General features: G+C 36.0%; 1 protein-coding gene across 6 annotated transcripts in view; it reads right to left on the bottom strand.

Moving 5' to 3' along the window:
• SCN3A (sodium voltage-gated channel alpha subunit 3) overlaps window positions 1-15,557 on the bottom strand; it is a 123,154-nt gene that overhangs the window by 100,181 nt on the left and 7,416 nt on the right. For 5 of the 6 annotated variants that reach the window (XM_060177785.1, XM_060177789.1, XM_060177784.1 and 2 more), the window contains exon 2: window positions 604-807. The gene's annotated coding sequence lies outside the window, so the exon portion shown is untranslated. Of the gene's footprint in view, window positions 1-603; window positions 808-13,041; window positions 13,106-15,557 lie in introns of all 6 variants that reach the window. The other variant, XM_060177786.1, reaches the window with a different exon arrangement.

The following is a 15,557-nucleotide window of genomic DNA, read 5'->3' as shown; positions in this document are numbered from 1 at the left end:
AGAGATAGATCTTCTCCTGACCACTTGATGGATCACTCTGTTCTTGGACCCAAATAACCTCTGTACTGCTTGTTACTCTCAATAAACATCCCTCTTGCCCAAGACAGTTTTGACAGCTTTGCTAGCTGGTTGTAGCTGATATATCAGACAAATAAATATACCTCTTGGTTGGTTCAAAAACTTGGCCTGAGCAGAAGTAGATTACAACCAAATACTAACCACATATTTTGGATCTCATTACTCCATGTAAACAAGTAAGCTATGGCTCCAATTACAGAATAGACAGAATAAAATACAATCCTTGGTAATTTACTAAATACATAGGATGGATGTCTCTCTTAAAAAAGAAAGAAAGAAAGAAAGAAAGAAAGAAAGAAAGAAAGAAAGAAAGAAAGAAAGAAAGAAAGAAAGAAATGAAAGCATTCCACTCCCTGAGGTTATCTCTGCCAGTGTTTCTACTGCTTGCCTCTCTGAGGAACAAACTAGGAAGATAGGAGGAAATAATTCACTAGCTTTCTTTTATATTTTGATACAGCTTCCCTTTTTAACTTAGAGATTTTAGTTTTCTTTCCACAAATGCAAACTTAATAGTAGTTTAAGTACCTTGGTTAGTCACGGCACTTTTTTCCAGAAAAGTTCCACACCACTTCTAGGTATTCCTGGAATACCTCATTTGTTCTTACACAGTCCCTAGAAGAGATTCTGTGATTTTATTCCAGTGAGCCACTCTGCCACAAATCCTTGACATTTAATCCCATTCCTGAGGAATTCTGATGTGACTCGGCATTAGGTTTCTTGCTCCATGATCTGTGTATGAAGGGAATACAGGTGAAATTAGTCTGGTATCTTTAGCATTTGGGTTGAGTGGTCTGTCTCTACGTCTGAGCTTCTGTATGTTGGTGAATGTATAGCTTTAGATCAAGAAAAAAGGACTGATGCAGAAGTTATTCAACCTTTATAAGTAGCATGTAGGTATGCTTAAGGAAATATGAACAAATAACACTGCCAAGATCCTGGGGAAAGAGTAGGATTTCTTTATTGTGGCAGCCTCAATTCAAATACACTTTCTTTCTTTTTTTTTTAGGTATTTAAAAAATTTTTATTTATAAAAAGGAAACATTGAATAAGCCATAGGATAACAGAAGTACAACTACATACAATTCCCACCACCAAAATTCTGTATCCCGTCCTCTCCCCTGATAGCTTTCCTATTCTTTAACCCACTGGGAGTATGAACCCAAGGTCATTGTGGGATGCAGAATGTGGAAGGTCTGGCTTCTGTAATTGCTTCTCCACCAAACATGGGCGTTGACAGGTCGATCCATACTCCCAGCCTGTCTTTATCTTCTTTCTTTCTTTTTTTAAAAATTTATTTTTCATTTATGAAAAGGAAACATTGACAAAACCATAGGATAAGAGGTCTACAACTCCACATAATTCCCATCACTAGAACTCTGTATCCCATCCCCTCCGCTGATAGCTTTCCTATTCTTTCACCCTCTGGGAGTATGGACCCAAGCTGATTGTGGGATGCAGAAGGTTGAAGGTCTGGCTTCTGTAATTGCTTCCCTGCTGAACATGGGTGTTGGCTGTTCGATCCATACTCCCAGCCTTCATCTCTCTTTCCCTAGTAGGTTGGGACTCTAGGGAAGCGAGCTCCGGAACACATTGGTAGGGTTGTCTGTCAAATACTCTTTCTAACTGCAAGCTGAAGTTCAGAGTAGCTTCCTGTTCTTCACTTCCTACTTCCTACTTTCTTCTGTTTGTCTTCTTTACTTCTTTGTTTGTTAAAATACCAGGAAGTCAAAGAAGCAGAGTGAAGTACTGTGGTTGACACTGGTGCCATGAGGCATTATTCTATTTCCTTTCCTTCTGTAACTAAAACCCTATCTTATTGGCTGACTAAGATAAGCCCAATAAACCATCAGTGACTTCTAAGAGTAAATTTCAGGCAAGCAGAAGTCAAAAACAGCATGATCAACCAAGGTGGAATATTGATCTGAATATAAAAATCTTATATCAGAATCCTTTCAGCTATAACCATTAGCATTGGCTCAACCTATTTAACCAATCACTGTTTTATTTTATTTATTTAGTCTCCAGTAACTTTTTCAAGGGGAGAGAGTGAGAGTGAGCAGTGAAGTTTTCCCCAGTGCCTTAGTATTTCCATGTTTGAACCTGAGTTGCACATATGGCAAATGTAGACCCCCCCTCCCAGGTGAGAAATATCCCTGCCCATCTTCACCAATCATTTCTTTCTGTCCTTTTCTTCCTTTCTCTCTCTTTCTCCTTCCCTACTCTCCCTGCCTTCCTACTCTCCTTCTTCTTTTTTTTTTCTTTTTTATTTAAGAAAGGATTAATTAACAAAACCATAGGGTGGGAGGGATACAAATCCACACAATTCCCACCACCCAATCTCCATATCCCACCCCCTCCCCTGATAGCTTTCCCATTCTCTAGCCCTCTGGGAGCATGGACCCAGGGTCATTGAGGGTTGTAGAAGGTAGAAGGTCTGGCTTCTGTAATTGCTTCCCTGCTGAACATGGGCGTTGACTGGTCGGTCCATACTCCCAGTCTGCCTCTCTCTGTCCCTTTTTTTTTTTTTTTTTTTTAATAACCCAAGGCAGTACTTGACTCTGGTTCATGGTGGTTCTGGGGATTGAACCTAGGATCTCATATCCTTAGACTTGAGTCTTTTAGATAACCACTAGTGTTATCACCCCAGCCAACCAAACCCTTATTTTAAATGACAATAAATATAGTTTTAAACATCCAGCAGTTGGTATTAGAACAAAATTTACTTCAATGTAATTATACAACGTTCTTAAGCTGAACTGGTTGTGGATTCTAATCACCAAATTTCTCTTTTTAATTTGCTATGACTAAAACCATTAGATATCACCTTTTTACTCTTACACTTACTCCTTTTCTCTACAGCATATAGGTAACTTGGATTTTGAATTATCTCCAATTTAATAGAGTGAGCATGATTTTAAGTTACCATAAAAACAATTTTGATCTACCTTCAAAATATTGCAGATGCTTTCTCTATGAACATGATGGATAATGAAGGGATGGAGGACTGAACACAGAGGAATGACTAAGAAGTTTAAAAGATCAGGAGAATAGATCTTGAGAAAGTATACAAGGAGGTTCTGATTTCCTGGAATTTTTTTTCTCATCTCCTTATAATTATAAAAATCACTGATTCACAGATACAAGAAAATATATCTTATGGCCTGGGTGAGTAGGGAAGAGTTTTTTCAGTCTCAATTACCCATGGAGATATAGTGATTTCTACATATGGTTTCATGATCTAATATAGCCTTTGTACTTCAGGTTTCATTATGTCTTGATAATGTCCCTATCTCACTTGCCTTTAAAAGGAGATCATGGCTTACAGATTTACCCCAATATGGAATTGAATCATTTGGGATAAGAAAAGGAGAAATACTTTAAAAAGTAGTTCAGAACTTCTGTCAGCATAAGAATCACTTGGGTGCCTTGTTAAAGATGTTGAATTCTCAGCTTGATGTTTGCAGATTCTGGAAAAGTAGGTTTAGGGCAAGGCCTAGGAAGCTACACTTTGAAAAGTTCCCTGAATGAATTTGGTGCAGATTATACATAGAGTTTAATGCATAAAGTCTGTTCTGAAGGAAAAACTAATAACCTGAGAGATGTTACCAGGAATATGAGATGAGTGCTTTATATCACATGTGTAACTAAATCACATGACTTTTAGTTGAAGAAAAAATATCAGTGGTTAACTAAATGTAGTGCATTAACAGGTTGATTATTTAAAAATTGTTTTTATTTATTTATTGGATAGAGACAGCCAGAAATCAAGGGGGTGGGGGTGATAGAACAGCAGAGAGACAGAGAGAGACCTGCAGTACTTCTTCACTACTTGCAAAGCTTTTCCCCTGCAGGTGAGGACTGGGGGCTCGAAATTGGGTCTTTGAGCATTATAACCATGTGCGCTCAACCAGTTGTGCCACCACCCATCCGGCCCCCCAACAGGTTGATTGTTCATGACATATCTAAAATATAATGTTATAATGCAGTGCAAGTTTAATTACAAAAAAATTACATATTGAAAAAGAAAACTTTCTTCCTAGAACTAAACAGAGAGAAGACATTTTACCTAGGTTATGGCATAGCAGACATTAGGCAGCATGCTCCACATATGTGTTAAATTTAACTTCAGAAAAGATCTATAAAAGTTTAATGAGCCTGGCTGGGTCCATGCACTCAGGGGGTTAAAGACTAGGAAAGCTATCAGGGGAGAGAATGGGATATGGAGTTTTGGTGGTGGGAACTGTGTGGAATTGTACTCTCTTATCCTATGATCTTGTTAACATTTCCCTTTTATAAATAAAAATTTTTTTAAAGTTTAATGAAATAAGTCTTCTACTGATGGCAACATTAGTTAAATTCAGTGAATTCCACTTAGAAGATGATGAGACCAGATGGTTCCAAAATTTTTTTAAAATATTATTTATTATTGGATAGAGACAGAAATTGAAAGGCTAAGAGGATATAGAGAGGGATTGAGACAGAGAAACATCTGTAGACCTTTACCACTCACGAAGCTTTCCCATTGCAAGTGAGGACCAGGGCCTTGAACCTAGAACCTTGTGTAATGTATGTGCTTAACAAGGTGTGCCACCACCTGGACCCCCAAACTTTTAGTTTCAGATTATCTAATACAAGTACTGCATATGCAGATACTGCATATCTCATCAAAATGGATAGTAGACTTTTGGAATGAAAAAATCTCAACAAGCTTTCATTTATTTATGTTATATATTTATTCATGTATTTATGTATTTTGCCATCAGGGCTATTGCTGGGACTCTGTGCCTGCATGAGGACTCCACCACTCCTGGTGGCCTTTTTTTTTTATATAGAAAGTGAGAGACAGAGAAATAAAAATAAAAAGATAGAGAAACAAGGAAGGAGAGAAGAAACATATCCAGCACTGATCCACTGCTTTAGTATCTCCCCCTATTTCAGTGGAGTCTGGGGGTTTGAACTTGGGTCCTTACATATGGTAATGTGTACAGGCTGTATTTGGTATGGTACCACCCATTCCCGTCTCAACATTTTGAAAATTAAGGAGAAATTCTTTACTACAGAAATGAGGAAGTGGTAGCTACAAGAATATGACAAAAACTTTACCGTGAAAAGGATAGGTGTCACAACTGAGGAACTTTGGACAAAGCTGCTTTAATTTTATTTTCCTTAATCCATTTCTGTTTACAGTTTAGTGCCAGTAATTGTAATACTAATAACACCGAATGCATTTTCTAGAGATGAATTTGATAGTTTATATTCCCCTTTGTGTTGTTTTATCCAGACAATTTGTTTATTCTTCATGATGTTCTAGTCCCAAGTGTGTTTTGAATTTTGGAATTACTTGAGCTCCAATGCTTTTATCCGTAATTTAGCCTCTTTAGTTTATGCTCTGATTTTCAGCCATTCATGCTATTTTATTTCCTTTAAGTTGATTTTATCTACCTTGATGTGAGCAACATGATGTACCTGCTTTAGAATTTTCCAGATCAAAACCATTTTTTGCCATGTAATGGGACGTAAACCTCTGGGGATACAGTGGGCAATTTATGCAAGAACTGTAGCAGAGCCAAAGGCACTCACTGAGACTTTGCCAGCAGGCAGCATCTCCCTATGGAGAAGAGATAAGCTTCCATCTGGGTGGGAATATGGTTCTTCAGTGTCTATAACAATTTTATCCTTGCAACTGCTCATTTGGTTTTAAGACTTGAGACCCTTAACTGTTAGCCTATAGGGTCAATTAGAGGTTACTGAAAGGGAAAGGGAATTGGGAAAGGAGAGTGCTTGGAGGGAAATGTAAGTTAGGACAAAAGAGTTATGTACTGATTTCTAGTCATGCATACATTAAAGCTATATGTTCTTATAATACATTGATGCTTCAACACAAAAGTTTAAATTGTGAGATTATAAAAATAAAATTAAACTCAAAAAAGAAACTGAAATCTCGACTTGCCAAGTCCATGTCCAGCAGACAAGACAATAGAAGCCAGAACTTCCACCTGCTGCACCCCATAAAGAGTTTTGGTTCATACTCTCAGAGGGATAAATGTTAGAGGAAGATGATCAGAGAGCTCTGATCTCTAATTCCATCAGGACCCAGAGAGAGAAGAAGGAGGAGGAGGAGACAGAGGAGAAGAAGACACTTGGAAATCTTAATAGGTGTAGGTGTGACTTAGAAAGGTAGAGAAGAAAGCAGGACCATAGAAAAAAGGTCTGTATATATACAGATATTTACAGAAATAATAGTCAACCCATAATTGTGACCTTGGGAGAATTACTGTATTTTCCAATGGAGGGTATTGGGGACACAGAACTCTGGTGGTGGGGATGGAATGGAATTATATTCCTATTGTCTTATAATTTTGTAAATAAATATTAAATCAGTAGTAAAAATAATAAAAACGCTGGAAATAAAAAATTGAGATACTTATCAAGGAGATAAATTTCAAGTGGTCAAATCACCAAGATTTATAAAATGAGATACTGAAGCTCGTCTATGAAGCACTTTTAAAAATATGAGACAAAGTATAATAAAGGAAAGTTGATTTTTCTAAATATATAACTTACAAGATTTGTTTATTCTTAAGCACAAATATGTGCTCCTTATAAATAAGCTATTTTCTTTCTAGAGAACTATATTTAACTTAAACATAAGAACAAGGTCTGTTAATTAAATTTAAAAGTTCAGAATCTTGAAAGTAAAAAAGTTCTTGTAGACCTTCTGGTTTCACCAATGGAGATTATTTTAATCACTTTATTGGAGATTTTTTTTTAAGTACAACTTGGCAGAGTTATAGAATCTTTAGATATGGGTGAAGCCTCCAATTTTGCATTTTTAAAAAGTGCACAATTTCTGCACAACGTTCTGGCACAGGAATCACCTTTGTCATGACTAGATTAAGAATTCAGAATTGTGTGTGTGTGTGTGTGTTTAAGTTAAAAATATGTGTTACTGCTTGCTCTTACTTTTATAATTTATCAAAGCTATTTCTCAGAGCTGCTTCAGTCAGTCCATTTGTTCATTTATTTAATGTCCTATGATATAACTCCTCTGATCCTAGAGCCTTGCAATGATTTATGGCAGTGTTTCACAGAAAACCTGCAATAGCTTCTTAACTGTCTTCCTGCCTCTAGCAGGACTGGTATACTTCACTTCTACTCCAGCTATCAGAATGACTTGGGGGGCAGGGTGGAGACAAGGGATAGAAATCAAATCAAATTATTCCTCTGCTCAAACACCTCTAGGAGTTACCCAAGGAAATGTCAATAACTCTATAAATGCAGACAGGGCAATGGTGTAGCCTTCCAGAAATCATTTATTGCCTTATTCCTCCCTAGCAAAATTAGTTTTGGCTATACTAATGCACCTGCCAAGCAAATGTGGATTGTTCCCTCTTCCAGCAGTATTATGCCTCCATAGAGCTGAATGACTTAACTCTCTCTTCTTCAAGCCTTGGCCACAAGTTTGCTTTCTCAAAAGAATTTACAGTACCGCTTACCAGCTCCTTAATCAGCTCTCTGATTTCCTAAGTGCTCACTTCATTATACACTATGTATACACTAAGTGCTTACTTCATTATACACTATGTATTTCCTACTAAATTTTTTGTCTCTCCTGAGTAAAACATAAGCTTTATTAGTACTGGAATATTTACTTGGGTGGGGAAGGGTTTCAACTAATCCCATCTAAGTGTTTGGAATAGTTGCATGGCCAATAGTAGATATTTTATAACCCCCCTTTGCATAAATCAATTAATTTTGATTATTTAAAAATTATATTTAGGTGAACTATTTAGAAATTAAATCCACAAGGACTCTTTAGATAGTCTTGTGTTCTATGTATTACACCATATTTTTGTGATTAATAATACATTAGTACATCATATTTTATAATAGTAAAGTTTAGCAACATACTGAAGTGGCTGAAATGCCCACTGCTAAGTTATTGGCATAGTAAATAAGGTGATTTTCAATTGTGTAGTCTTTGTTTTTATTGTAACCAGGTAGATTATTCCTAGGGCTCAGTGCCAGCACTACAAAAACACCATTTTCAGAACAAAGAGAAATTCAGAGGGGAGAGAGAAAGATAAACACCTATACACCTGCTTCATTGCTTATGAAGCTTCCCTCCTGTAAGTGGAGAGTAGGGGCTGGAATCTGAGTGTAACATGTACACTTCAACTGGGTGAGCTGTTGCTTGGCTCCTCTTTAGTCATTTATACAGTACCTGGGGTGGAACTCAACTTACACGTATTTCATATGTGTAAAGCATAAAATCTACCATTATACCACTTTCCCTATGCAATGCTTATTTTCTTAAAAAAAAGAAATATCTCTCTTTCAAAATATGTTACCAATTTGGTTTTTAGTCTTATCTTACATATTCTCTTGTAAGCTTTTCTCTAATCAAACTAACCTATTTGCATTTTTTAGCACATTTCTAGTCTCTGACCTCTGATTTTCAAACATATTCCCTTTGCCTGGTATATCATTTATTATCGATTGTTGCTTATTAAAATTCTAACTATACTTCTCAGCTCATCAAATCCAAATTCTGTCAAATATAACTTTGTCTTTCTCTTCCAGTCACACCATACATATTGTCATTAAAATTCACATAGTAATTATTATGTCCTAGTTTTTTTTTTTTTGTTGTTGTTGCTATTAAGGCTGTTTCTTATTGTGTCTATATTTATTACTATGTCTCTTGAAGATAAGGATTTTATTGTCTACCAGCCATAGTGAGCAGGAAATTATTTGATCTATGGAATGCAATCACCTAAAATAAGACTAATGATGGCCTAGTCAAGGTGGTATCTGCTGACCACATGCAGAATTTGAATACTTGAAATTTGGCTCATACAAATTTTGAAATGGTACTTTGAGCATATTGAGTTAAATGAAGTATAGCAGTAAAACACTAATTTCACTTATTTATTTTGTGTTATTTTGATATTATCATTCATACCCTCAGCCTGTCTCTATCTTTCCCTAGTCCCAGACAATATTTTTTTTGTCCACCTCTATGTTAGCTATCAAACTTAAACAAAAACTACAAAAGTCATAGGTCCCTAGGAATATACTTAAAATAGACTTCTTAGCTTCTTTTCACCCTAATATCCCTATTCTCATCTGCTGCATTTCTACTTTTCGATTCCTGTTCATTAATCATTTTGTCCAGCTTTATATCTTACCACCTTTCAGGCACGAATTTGCAGATGTTATCATAATTCCATCCTGGGCAGAAGACCTCACCAATATCTCCAGAAACCTCACCTCTCCAGAGCCCTACCCGACTAGGGAAAGATAAAAAGACGTTAGGAGTATGAATCGACCTGCTAATGTCCATGTACAGTGGAGAACCAACTGCAGAAGCCAAAACTCTCAATTTCTATACCCTATAAATAATTTTGGCTCATACTCCCAGAGGCAGAGAAATGATAGGGGAGGATGACCAGATGGCTCTAAACTCCAACCCCATCAGGACCCAGAGAAAAAAGAGGATAAAAGGAAGGACAATCAGAAATACTAAGATGTGTAGGTGTGACTCAGGAAGAGAAGGCAAGACCATAAATAAAAATGGGCAAATATATATAAACATCTACAGATAATTATAGAAATAATAGTCAACTCATATCTGCAACCTTGGAGAACTACTTCAGTATCCAGTGGAGGGAATGGGGACAGAAAACTTTGGTGGTGGGAAAGGTATGGAGTTAAATGCCTCTTGTCTCATAATTTTTTAGATTAATATTAAATCACTAATTAAATAAAAAGTAACAATAAAGTTCAAAATATGTATGTGGGCTTCATTGTATTTTTCCTGAATAATTCCAGATTATTATATACCTCCATTATCTTCCATGTGATAAAATCCATGATCAGTTGCATGATTAAAAAAAATTCAGTATTCTGTAGTGTTCTGAAAGGGTGTAAACCTCTCTCTGAAGTGACTGTTTTGCAATTTCACTTGATTGAAGTGTTATGTTTGTTCTTAAGGAAAAGGATTTTGAGGCAGCAAATAATATAATGGAAAGAGTATTTTGTCAATAAGGAAACAAATAGTGGAGCAGAAACAATATTTAAATCAGAACCTAACAGAATTATAGGAAGCTTTCTGTTCTGATGTCAAATTGGTATCATGGCAAAAAGAAAGCAAATAGCCAGAAATAGCAATAGCCAGTCCTTGATTTGAATGCCTATTAGAACAGCAGTTTTGCTTCAGCCATAACAGGGAGCCCTTTGAGTTGCCCTCTTTATTTTTCCTCCTACTGCTTGCTGGTACTATGTGCTTTCAGCAGTTTCTTTCCAGGCAACCACAGACTGTTTACTAACTGTAATCAAAATGACAGTGAACTGTTTTCATAACCGAGCATTAAGAGTTGACTGCCTTTTTCACTTGGTAACTTGAGACTTCAGAACTAGCATCTTGAGGTATAACTTGCATTACTTCAAGATGGTGTTACTTCAAAATGGCAGTGCTTACTTCCTCCTTGGTTGCTGACATACATTGGAGATGTAAAATACTGTGGACTGAGATTTGTCGAAATTGGGGTGTAAATGCTGTAAACAGCACCTGTAGATCAGTGCCAGTAATAAACTCTAGTGGAGCATAAGGTGATTTTAGGGGAGACTGTACTGGGATTGCTCATCAGCTAGAAATAAGGAGGGTTCCTCAGCCTATAAATAAATGGTTATAAGACTGTGGAATCTAATCATCTTAATTGGTGTGATAGAAGACAGAGTAACAGTGAAAAAGCAAACCCTCTCCTATCTTTTAGACATGAGATATAATGAAAAGGAAGCAAAAGGAAAACACGAAGGGAATGAAACTTGCAATCTGAGAGCAGCCAGCACAAGATTTTCTTAGCTATCACTTGCTGTAAGATATGCACACTCAAATCATGACCGTGCAATGTTCAGGTCTATGAAAGAAAGAGGAGGAAATCTGACTCGGTCATTTGGTAGCATTTCTTTTTTTTCTCTAAAACTCCTGTTCCAGTGTTTAGACTCTGGAACTTGGTACTGTGTATTCTCCAATGTTCATTCCTTTCTTTTTTTTTTTTTTATTTATAAAAAGGAAACATTGACAAAACCATAGGATAAGAGGGGTACAGCTTCCCACAATTCCCACCACCAGACCTCCTTATACCAACCCCTCCCCTGATAGCTTTCCTACTCTTTAACCCTCTGGGAGTATGGACACAAGATCATTGTAGGATGCAGAAGGTTGAAGGTCTGGCTTCTGTAATTGCTTCTCTACTGAACATGGGCGTTGACAGGTCGATCCATACTCCCATCCTGTCTCTCTCTTTCCCTAGTGGAGAAGGGTTCTGTTCATTCCTTTCTAAAGAGAAGGAACTGAAGGCACAGCAGCAGTCATGTATGATTTAAACAAGAATCATTGAGCACTGAACTTATCATGTAACTAAGGTAGACTGTGGTGTGAGTTTTTAGAGGTTGGTTGTATTCACTTTTAGAATAGTTTTATGAACTGGCAAATTGCTCAAAACTCTCTAGTCCAATTAAAATTACTCAATTTAAATTGTGTATTATTTGATAAACCAATACTAGCAGTGCCTTGAGTATAGCATAGATACAAGTAGAGCTATAAAGAACAATCAATTAAATACCAATTCTGGTTATTAAACTCTATATACATGATTTCTTCATTAAATAGTAACATGAAAAAAATCTCATCTGGGTGATTAGATAGTGGTACACCCAGTAGATCATATATATATATATGCAAGGACCCAGGTTCAAGCACCAAGCCAACATCTACAGGGGGAAAGCTTCACAAATAGTGAAGCACTAGTTCTTCCTCTCTTTACCACTTTCCTCTTGATTTCTCTCCAATAAAAATAAATACAATATTAAAGAAAACTCATCTGAGTAAATATGTAGAGAGGAGATGAGACACTTTCTGTATAGTATTTCTGTAAACAGAGAGAAATAATATGTAAATAGGAGTTAAAAATGCAACTTTAAGTTGAAGGCTTAGGAGATAACATAATGGCTACACACAAAGATTTTCATGCCTGAGAATGTGAGGTTTCAGGGTCAGTCCTCAGCACCGCTATAAGCCAGAACTGAGCAATAACCTGGTATAATAATAATAACATACAACCACAACTTTGTCTTATTTTTAGTAAGACATAGTAAGTCATTTGGTTAAGCCCCCCCCCCATCCAATTAGGGTATTATAAATAAAGAAAAGATGAAAATGCCTTTCCTAAGATCTGAATGCAGGACTAAGAGAGTCTGTTTTTTCTCCCTCTGCTGAGAACATCATTGGCACTAAAATAGAGCAAGAGCCTGCATGTAGTGCCCTGATTTAGGTGTTGATGATGCCACCTTCTGCAGTAGGAACACTCAGTGAAAGGTCTCTGCATGTAAAGGCAGGAGGAATGCTATTCAGTGGTCAGTTAGTATGAGACTGAAAGAGAGCCAGATTGCCACAGGTAAGAGAAAAAGCCATGTATTAAACTGTATTTTGGACAAATTGTAGTAATTAACTGCTAATGAATTAGCGAAGAGAAGGGTCACTTGACAGCTTTGTTTCTTCCAAGAATGGAGGTTCTGGCAAGAAAGAAATGGATTAGAGAGAGCAGCAGTTATGAGGAAAAATACAAGATCTGAACGGATAGGGGTGGGAGTGGGGAGACTAGAAATCGCTCACTTCCATAGTATGATGATGCTTTGCTATGTGTATGAACCAGATTCAAGCCTAGTTCCCACCACATTGAAGGAAGCTTTGGTGTTGTGGTCTTTTTCACTGTCTCTCTTCTTTTCTGTTTCTATTCTAATAATAATAATAAATAATAATAATAAATACAAGGACAAAGATGCAGGAGGAATAGAACTGTCCTTTGTGACTTTCCTAGTGTGAACTTCCTTCATAATAACATGAATAGTTAGGCATTCCTTCAGAGCTGCCAGTACAAAGCTGGACTTTCAATTTACCTCTTCTTCCAGTGTTATCCTTTAAGGAAACCAGTAGACTTAATTTTTTGAAGCAGTTTTAAGTCTGCAAAAAATGGAAAATTGTCCTACTTTGAGTGACTCCTGTTATGTCTCAAGAGTGTTGTCTTCAAATTTCTTTCTCAGGAAAAACAAATTGAGAGAGTAAGTAGAAAATATTCTGTCATACATAGATTTTTCCCACGTTAGCTTTTCTAAAGAATCTGGATTATTGAAGAAACATATACTTTTGTGATTAAGTCAGTTCTGCTCTATAAGATGTTGTTTGAAAACTGACATCTTTATAATTCATTTAATGATTATTTTAAATAAGTAACCAGCAAGTCTAACAAACGGATATGGAAGAACTCATCATTGCCAGTATAGTTTAAGTTTTTCTGTTAATTTGCATAGATATCTGCATCCTGATTTGAATGTGCTCTGCCACTTTTCATTTATTCCTAAGCATTACCTTTATCCTTTTAAAAATATACTAAATGCTTTGGAATACCAAATACAAATGAATTTCCCTATTGAAACATTAGTTACAGCAATACTAGTCTTTGATAATCATCATTCTCTAACTTGGTACTTATTCAGTAATACTACTGTTGTGAAGATTAGAGATATTTTGTCTTAATTTTAAAAAAGAAAAAAAGAAAGAAAAGGAAGAAAAGAAAAAGAAACATTATCATAGTTGCCAACATACTGGTGATTTGAATGGTTATATCAACAGTATTTTGTTGTTGTTGTTGTTGCAGTGACTGATTTGGTGACCCTTCTTCAGAAAGATATCCTACTTCCTATTAATATTTTATTGGCTTGTTATTTATATTTGCACTGTATACTTTTCAAGTAGTATATAAAGGCAGAATGGCTCAGTACCAGTTTGAGAACCCACGTACCATTCCTCAGACATTCATATGTCTCAAACATAAGATTATATTATTTTTTTTTATTTTTATTTATTTATTTTCCCTTTTGTTGCCCTTGTTGTTTAACATTGTTGTGGTTATTATTGTTGTTATTGATGTTGTTGGATAGGACAGAGAGAAATGGAGAGAGAAGGGGAAGACAGAGAAGACTATTTACCATGCTAGCTTCAAAATATGAATAGTCTCAGTTTGAGAGTTAACAGAACTATGTGATAAAAATATTACTGACCATGTTGACAGAATGGTAGGGGTCATATAAAAAGCTTAGTTAAGTAATAATATGAAGGGATATTTCTGTAGAGAAAAAAATTAGGATATAATCTGTTTAAAGGACATAGAGGATTGTTTCATTATAGGTCAATACAATCTCCCCAATTGTAGAAAGGTAAGCAAGATCCCAGTGTGAGAAAGAACCCGGATGTTAACCTAACAAATGGCTCCTTAAAAAGTCGAGAAAACTGACTTACCTGAGTAATGGAATTCCTTTTAACAAATGCAGTTACTATTTTTAATTTACTAAGCCAGAAATGCCGCCACTTTCTACAAATGCACTTTAAACACGTCTTTGATTTTAAAATGTTTGTTGTTTTACTGACCTGTTTTTCACATCTGCCACAATAGTAGTTTAAAAATTTAGAATTCAGTAATTTGTTTTCAACTAGATGACTTAGACATTTAAAATATATTTCAATAGGAGGTCTTATTTGATTATTTTGTTCTTTTAAAGGGACTAATTTATAAGGTACAGGATAAAAAGAGGGGGGATTTATAATTAAATAGACTGAAGTCCATGGATACCTATTTTCAAGTGTACATAAACGTTTGTATTGTTAGTTTACAAAATAAACTCTAACTGGCAGCTGGATCAACTTTCCAGTAGAGGTTTCTACTAGGCAATTAACAATGTGAAATATAAAACTGCCAAAACATATAGAATAGAAATGTGCCTGTTCAACCCAGGGAGATATAGGTACAATGCATATTTAAATACTTAAGAGTATTACTCTGTTCTTAATGCACACCCACTCAATAGGATTTTGAAATTATTTTGAATGTCATATTTTTAGTTATCTCAAACCAGGTTGCACATGCAGAACTTGTAAACAGACAACGATATGATACTCAGGTCAAATCTAGATAATCTAACTGCATTGGTCTAAGGAGTCAAGATTAGAATCAAGCTCTATTACAAGTTCCCCAAATCATTCTCCTATATAGCCAAAGCTATGAGCCACTCCTTAAATAAGTTAATCATATTTGACCTCTTTTTGTTTACTCTCAGAATGTGTGTATCTATGTCCATTCAACTGTTTTTTTCTTATTTATGTATATATTTTGCCTCCATGGTTATCTTTGGGGCTCGTTGCATACACTAAAGGTTCACTGCTTCTTTGGCCATTTTTTCAATTTTTTTTTTTTTGATAGGACAGAGAAATTGAGAGAGGAGGAAAAGATAGAGAGGGAGAGAGAAAGACACCAGCAGACCTGCTTCATCGCTTGTGAAACTTCCCCCTATAGGTAGGGAGCCCCGCGTTCCGGGATCCTTGCGTTTTGCACTATGTGTGTTTAACATGGTGCACCACT

Source organism: Erinaceus europaeus, chromosome 18, assembly GCF_950295315.1.
Source record: "Erinaceus europaeus chromosome 18, mEriEur2.1, whole genome shotgun sequence".
NCBI lineage: Eukaryota > Metazoa > Chordata > Mammalia > Eulipotyphla > Erinaceidae > Erinaceus > Erinaceus europaeus.
Note: the sequence above shows the minus strand (reverse complement) of the source record. Positions and strands in the feature narration are given on the sequence as shown.